The 7,993-nt window shown below is 43.3% G+C and overlaps 1 pseudogene across 1 annotated transcript; it reads right to left on the reverse strand.

The window, feature by feature from the left end:
- Window positions 1-2,727: 2,727 nt before the first annotated feature.
- On the reverse strand, window positions 2,728-3,579 carry LOC306647092 (coiled-coil-helix-coiled-coil-helix domain-containing protein 2-like; annotated as a pseudogene). The gene is made up of 2 exons: window positions 3,239-3,579; window positions 2,728-3,127 (listed from the first exon to the last, which is right to left on the reverse strand). The product of its transcript is annotated as a coiled-coil-helix-coiled-coil-helix domain-containing protein 2-like (transcript).
- Window positions 3,580-7,993: the final 4,414 nt, after the last annotated feature.

Here is a 7,993-nt window from a genome sequence, read left to right on the forward strand (position 1 = left end):
TTCCCATTGCCTCAGGCATTGCCACACAGGTTGTGCGAAGGTCACTTCCTCTTCACTTTAGAGTGCTCGAAATAACGATGATTTCCCAAGAGCCACTTCAAGTCATAGTAAAGATGGGGGTGAGCTGTTTCAACACAATTCTTTTAGTTTTACATTTATGTTTTCATTGTTTATCTTTTTAAAATTTTGAGACAGGGTTTCACTAAGGTACCCAGGCTGGCCTTGAACTTGTGACCCTCCTGCCTCAGCCTCCTGCATAGCTGGCATGCACCATTGAATGGGCGACTTTTTTACATTTTTTTTTTTTTTTTTTTTTTGCGGTGCTGCAGATCAAATCCAGAACCTTGTGCATGCTAGGCAAGCCCTTTATCACTGAGCTACATCCCCAGCCTAATCTTTTACTTTAAATTGACAAACAATAATTGTGTACCTTTCTGGGGTGCAGTGTGATGTTTTGATAGATGTATACATGGTGGGATGATTATATCAAGCTAGTTAACTTTCATTACCTCCCATTTTTAATAGAGAGAACATTTACAATCTCTTTTTAAAAGCAAATTTGAATTCTACATTTTTATTATCTGTGGTCACTGGGCTACTCAACAGGTCTTTTAAAAACTTATTCCTCCAACTTGTTATAACTTGTTATATTTCCAAATAAGTGAAGAGGAGTCTGAAGGCTCCCAATACTGAAATGATAAATGTTGGAGGAGATGCAAATTCTAATTACCCTAAATGGATCAGTACACATTCTCTACACGCATCAAGTTGTCATATTGTAATCTAGAAATATATACAAAGATTATAGGTCAATAAGAATAAAAAAAGCACACAATACCCAACCTGTGGAACCAGCCTAGGTCTCCATCAACGGATAAATGAATAAATATATACATATCTCACCCCTAGTAATGGGCCCCATCACCCTCCAAAAATTATAGGAATTTTATTCAGTCAGAAAGAAAAATGAACTTATGTAATTTTCAGGAAAACGGGTGGAAATTGAGACCATTATGTTACGTGAGTAAGCCAAACTCAGAAGGTCAAGGGTCATCTGTTTTCTCTCATATGTGGAAGTTGGAGAGGGAAAAGGAAAAGCAAGGTGGGGAGAGTCTCATAAAAACCGAAGGAAGATCAGAAGAGTAGAGGAAAGGGACGGGGTAGGGAGGAGGGAAGGGGAAGGGAAATACTGGGGAAGGATATTGGTCAGATTCTATTGTTATGTTGTGTGCAGGTATGCATCTGTAACAACAAATCCCACCACCGTGCACAACTATGGTGCACCAAATTACAACGTGGGGAAAAAAAGAAAGAGAAAGGAATAAAAAAGTAAAATCCGGCTCATCAGCAGCAAAAAGCAGCCCCCACAAGCCTTATCCCTTTGTTGTAGCGGTTGGTCTTTGCACCACACTGCCACCTTCTGGTAAAATTAAGGAGTGATATTTGAAGTTGCTTGGAGAGCTGTATTTATGATGCGGAAGGTAGGTCTAAGCCTTCAGGGTGTGAAGAGTTGAGCAAAATTGTACAGAGGTGTTAGCTCCTTACGTTCAATGTCTGTGGAGAACTGTGACTTAAGCCATGGCTTCCGATTCCCTCATGGCTGCGTTTACCTGTGAACTGCCTGTATGAAGGTGCAGGTCAGGATGGCCCAGTTGCTATGGTGATGATGGGCCAGAGGAGCCTGCCGTAATCAGCTGGAAACTTGAGCTCAGGCACCAAATCCCTTGGGTAGAGGACTCTGGGCATAACAAGATGACCTCTATGTCTGCATCCTTCGGACGGCCTGCTTTGCTGAAACTTTCCCACAAATAACTTTCTGATGACAAAAACCTACATAGTAAAACATGCTAAGCTAGCTCTGGTGTCAGTCAGGCCTCATCAGGACTTGGTTGTCCTACCTGGCCCCAGCTTCTTCTCTGTGTGTGTTTGTTTGTCTTTTCTTCACCACCTGACCCCCCCACCCCATTGCCCCTCTGGTTTCTGAATTAAGGGCTGGTGCTGGTTGCAGGAAACGTCATCTTCAATCTATTGTTATATTCTTATTACACTTGAACATTCAGGCCCAAAGATAATCAAGTTAATAAAGTAACTTTAGTGACCAGGGCATGGAATGGGGAGTCTTTCCACATGAAACAGTCTTCACAGGTACCCATGCATGCATGTATCTGACCTCCGTCCATCTATCCCTCAGCTTGCCCTTCCACGCATGTTAAGACAAGCTGCCTCAGTGCACGGTGACTTCCTGTCAGGTTGATTCATTTTACTCAATATTTATCTTCTCACATTTAAATTGGGGTGGATCTTGCTTCCAGCTACTTTTCTTCACTGCCAGTTTATTGAGGTATGGTTGAAGAAAATAAAACCTGAATATATTTAATGCATGCAATTTGATGTTTTGAAATATGTACATGTTGTGAAATAACGATGAAAATCACGCTAATTAACATATTCATCATCTCACCTAATTACCATTTTGTTGTGCTTGTGTGTGTGCGTGTGTGTGTGTGTGTGTGTGTGTGTGTGGTGAAGACACTTAAGATCTACCCTCTTAGTAAATTTTAAGCACACAATGCACTGTGGTTAACTGCTGTGTATGAACAGCCCGGAACTCACACATCTCACAGGACTGAGCCTTCCACCCTTGAGCAAAGTTTCCTTCCCCCCTCCCTCCAGCCACTGGCAACTACCCTCTACACTGCTACTTTTTTTTTTTTCAGGAGAAAAATCACTTTATTCTAATAAACTCAAAGAATGTCAGAACAACTGGCTTAAGGAGGGCACAGAAACATTTGACCAGCTCCAAATCTGAACCAACTCACTGAACTTCCATACAATTAGCACTCTTTTGCTGCCATTCAGAAACATTGAAGCTATTAGGTGAGGATTTACACTGCAGTTTTACATTTCATACTTTCACTATCAATTACATTTTTATGCTAAAATAGCTTGGTCATCAGAGCCGATTTTCCATTTCTTCAATTTGAGCCTCTGGATCAGACTAATCCGTTAGCAATTCTGCACTGCTTCAGCCTCAATGAAAACCTCACAGAACTTAACATCAGTCTGGTTCTGGGCAACACTCCAAAAATTTCATAAAAGCAAGGGCCACCAAGTTGCTGCTGCTGGGCTGGGGAGATAGCTCAGCTGGTACAGTGCTTGCCTTGCAAGCACAAGGCCCTGAGTTCCATCCCCAGTACCGCAAAAAAAAAAAAAAAAAAAAAAAAAAAAAAAAAAAAAAAAAAAGTTGCTGCTGCTGCGCTGGCTGGGCTCCCTGAGGCTCCTCGAGGAGATATCGGGCTTGGAGGGCTCCGCAGCACCCCGGCTGCTGAAGCCTCCTGCGATGGCATGGCCCAGTGTGTGCCCCACAGCAGAGCCCACAGCCACACCTGCTGCAGTGGTTGCCATTTGAGCCATCAGACCTGGCTGCCGGGGTGCCGCAGCAGGTGAGCCCACTGCAGCTGGCAGCGCTGCAGCTGGCGGCTGAGCTGCTGGTGGCGGCCTGGGTGCAGCTCTCATCTGAGGGGCCCGGCTGGCCGGGGGCGCTACTCGCGATGTGCAGCTCCGGCTTCCACGCGGCATACTTCCACATAAGTGCGCGTTGGCTACTTCTTAAATAGTCACTTTAACAGGTGTGAGGTGCTACTCATCATGGTTTTAATTTGCATTTCCCTGATGATTAGTGTTGAATATTTTTCATACACCTGTTAGTCATTTATATGTCCTCTTTTGAGAAATGTCTATTCAGTTTTTTTTTTTTTTTGCCATTAAGTTTCAGGTTGGGAAGAAATACATTTATGACATTAACACAAGTTGATATTCTTTCCTTCATTAAAAGAGCATTTTAATGGAAATAGTTCTAGAGACTAACATCAGAGAGTTGGTGCAAAGGAAGTTTGGAAATAAAATGCCAAGGCAGAAGAACAAGAATTTTGTTGTGTAATTAACCCATAACATTGATATATTTTGAGTATTGATTATAAAATACATTGCAAAAATATTTATGCCTCATTTAGATACAATTTTACTGCTTCACTTTGGCTTCATAGTATTGCAATGTGTGGACTTAGTTACTGTTGAGTTCTAATGGGTGCTTGGGTTGCTTCCGGTTTTATTTTATTTTCCTTGTGGCACATGCCTGTAATCCCAGAGGCTCAGAAGCTGAGGCAGGAGGATTGCAAGTTCAAAGGCAGCCTCAGAAACTTAGTGAGGCCCTGAGTAACTCAGCAAGACCCTGCCTCTAAATAAAATATAAAAAAGGGTTGGGGATGTGGCTCAGTGGTAAGCGCCTCTGGGTTATTATGACGATTATTTTCGTGGCACTGGGGTTGGAACCCAAGGCTGGCGAATGCCAGGCAAGCACTCCAGCACTGTGCTGCATCGCCAGGCCTGTCCAGTTTTAACCTATGACAAACACTGCCCAGTGAGCATTCTCCTGAGCTACCACACTCAGGACAGCAGGGGAGCAGACAGACGCTGCGGTGGGCGTGGGTTTGTCAGACGGATGTGCCGCCTCTCTCTCTGCCACAGCAGACTTCCCTGCTGCTGCTGTGCTGCTGAGGACAGACTCGCAGTGTGAGCAAGGGCCCCCAGACAGGTGCCTTGGATCACTCTCTGGAGAAATACAGGGGACGAAGGTACAAGTGGTCCTAGCTGTAGCTCACCAATTAGCCTACCTGGTGCCATGACATTTCTTAGGCAGAAGACGTGTGGGGCCACAGTTGGTGTCATCAGTGCGTGTTGGCACTGAGCCGTAAGGAACACTGAGTGCTTCATGTGCTTTGTGTGTATGTGGGCAACACGCATACCAAGAAGCTCTTCACCCTCCTCGATTTCACACACACACACGATCAACTTCCTTTAAATGAACATGTCTTATGAGTTTCATTGATCCCATTTGTTTTAATTAGGAAAGAGGGGATTTTTAAAAATATTATTGATAATAAGGTTACTTTATCAAAAATATAATGATGGGCTGGGGTTGCAGCTCAGTGGTAGAGCGCTTGTCTCGCATGTGAGGTGCTGGGTTCGATCCTCAGCTCCACCCCAAAAAAAAAGGTATTGTGTCCATCTACAACTAAAAAAATGTTTTAAAAAATATGAGATCAGCCAGTATTTACTGAGGACTGTAAGTGGTTTACACGCAGGTGCTGTATCATCCAATCCTTAGTGAAATTCCATCATTGTCCCAATTCTACTATATTTTTTAAAGGAAATAAGAAAAATTTTTTGAGCCAAATATGCATGGTCATGGCCCTGAAACAGATGTGAGTTATCCTGAATGACATATTCCACTGTAGAAAAGATCAGACAAACTTTTATAGTCCCAGAACGGAAGGAGTAGATCAACGCATTTACCAATTACATGGTAATCGGGTGGGAGCATCACCTGGGTGGGCTACGGTGAGGTGGGAATCTCTTCTACAGGTTTTAGATGTCATGGCACTCTCAGCTTTGCCAGTTCCATCATCCTTGTTGTGGTTCAACGATTTTAGACTGAACACAGAGAAGTTAAGTAGATCATGAGTTGGTTAATAAGAACTGAACTCCACAACTCTTAACCATCTCACCATCATATCCTTGAAAAATACAAAGCAAAACCTGTCAGAAATACACCTGCATTTTCTTGCAAAATTTTAGTCAGCTTTTTTGCTGCTGTGACTGAAAGTCCTGAGTGAACAATTGTAGAGGAGGAAAAGTTCATTTGAGGACTCATGGTTTCAGAGGGATTAGTCCACAGAATGCTGCTCCATTCCTCAGGGCTCCAGGTGAGGCAGAGCATCATGGTGGAAGAGTGTGGCAGAGGGAAGTGGCTCAGATCATAATCAGAAGGAGAGAGAGACAGGAGAGAGAGACAGGAGAGAGAGACAGAGAGGGAGAGAGAGAGGAGAGGGAGAGGGAGAGGGAGAGGGAGAGGGAGAGGGGGAGAGAGAAAGAAAGAGGAGGGAGAGGGAGAGGGAGAGGGAGAGGGAGAGGGAGAGGGAGAGGGAGAGGGAGAGGGAGAGGGAGAGGGAGAGGGAGAGAGGGAGAGAGGGAGAGAGGGAGAGAGGGAGAGAGGGAGAGAGGGAGAGAGGGAGAGAGGGAGAGAGGGAGAGAGGGAGAGAGGGAGAGAGGGAGAGGGAGGGAGAGAGAGAGAGAGAGAGAGAGAGAGATATCTCCACTTGCCAGATACAAAAGTATATCCCAGAGCCACGCCTCCTCCAGCTGCACCCTACCAGTCTTCAATCACTGCTTACTTAATCGCTAGTAGGGGATGAATTCACTGATTGGGTTCAGGCTCTCACAACCCATTCATTTCTCTTCTGAACCTTCTTGCATTGTCTCACATGTGGGCTTTTGGGGGACACCTCACATTCAAACCATAACAATATTCTAAAGTTGTTTTCTAAGGTTTGAGTTTGTAATCAATCTGGAATTTGTTTTAGTGAATGATGTGAAATAAGGACCTACTTTGGTTTGATCCTTTAGTCAACTGACCCAATGGTTTCCTTGCTCCAGTGATTTTAATATTTCCTCTAAGATGGGCTGGATATCTACATACTGCTGGATATCTACCCCAGTCTGCTTCCGAGCTCTGCTTGTCTATGCTTATGCCCATGCTTACGCCCCTGATCTCTTGCCACAGCTCATTACCCAAGCATCCTCAGGTTGCATATCTCCCCACACCTGTTCTAACCTACACTATACCTCCAACTTGCAAGGTCCTCATCCACCTCACTGGCCACACCCCGAATCTTTTTCTTATTTTTATTTTTAAAATTTTATTTTTTTTTTACATCTGCTTATATACTTTATTTTTATTTTTTATTATTTTTTAAATTTATTTTTTATGTAAACAAATGGGATACATGTTGTTTGTTTGTACATGGAGTAACAGCATACCATTTGCATATCCATACATTTACATAGAGTAATGATGTTTGATTCATTCCGTTATTTTTTCCTTCCCCCCACCCCTCCCACCTCTCTTTTCCCTCTATACAGTCCCTCCTTCCTCCATTCTTGTCCCCCTCCCACCCCCCATTACGTGTCATCTTCTGCTTATCAGTGAGATCATTCGTCTTTTGGATTTTTGAGATTGGCTTATCTCACTTAACATGATATTCTTCAATTTCTTCCATTTGCCTGCAAATGCCATAATTTTATTATTCTTTATAGCTGAGTAATATTCCATTGCTAAGGACCCACCTTCAACAAACTTTTCTATGCCAAATTTCTTCATTTTCCCTTCATATCTTATCATTAAAAAAACCCATTCTGCTAATGTAGCATATACTACAATTGAGTTCATTTTATTGGACTTGAGGAACACCATCTCCTATCTGTAACTCCCCCCCACTCCTCATTTTGGAGCATTTTTGTACAAAGCAACATCTCACTTTGGTAACCCTAGTACCCAGCATAAAGCAATCAACTGATGCTCCAGAGGTATTTGTTGAAAGAACACACACATAAGTTTCATACATAAAAAATATTAGGGAACTAGTTAGTGATCCTTTCTGGGGAGGAAAACTTAGGTTAGCCACCCTCATTTGAACTTTTCCTACATAGCTACAAAACAAACATATTACCTTTTGTTATGTATATATTTACAAAACATGTAATTTTTGGAAACAAGAGTCAGATCTCCTATGTATTGTCTTGGACAGATCTGCACATCTTTTTCTCATGAGAAAAGCAAGATGTGGAAGCAATTAAATATATACTCCTATTTTTAATACAAATTAGAAAATTTTTATTAGAAATAAAAACTTAGGTATGGATAAGTTTTGGTAGGGCACTGGATTGAGCCAAAGGAGCAAAGCATAATGGGATAGTGTCGGGAGATGGAAACTTAAATATTCCTGATTTGTCAGCGAGCCCCACCCCCTACCCCGCCCACCACCCAAGCCCCGCCCCTACTCTGCCCTTCAAGCGTAGACCCCGCCCTATCTCGGGCGGTCGGACCTAAACCCCGCCCAAGCCCCGCCCCTCGGCTATAGGCCCGCCCCCAGCC

The sequence above is a fragment of the Sciurus vulgaris genome, assembly GCF_902686455.1.
Source record: "Sciurus vulgaris genome assembly, chromosome: 16".
In the NCBI taxonomy this organism is placed as follows: domain Eukaryota; kingdom Metazoa; phylum Chordata; class Mammalia; order Rodentia; family Sciuridae; genus Sciurus; species Sciurus vulgaris.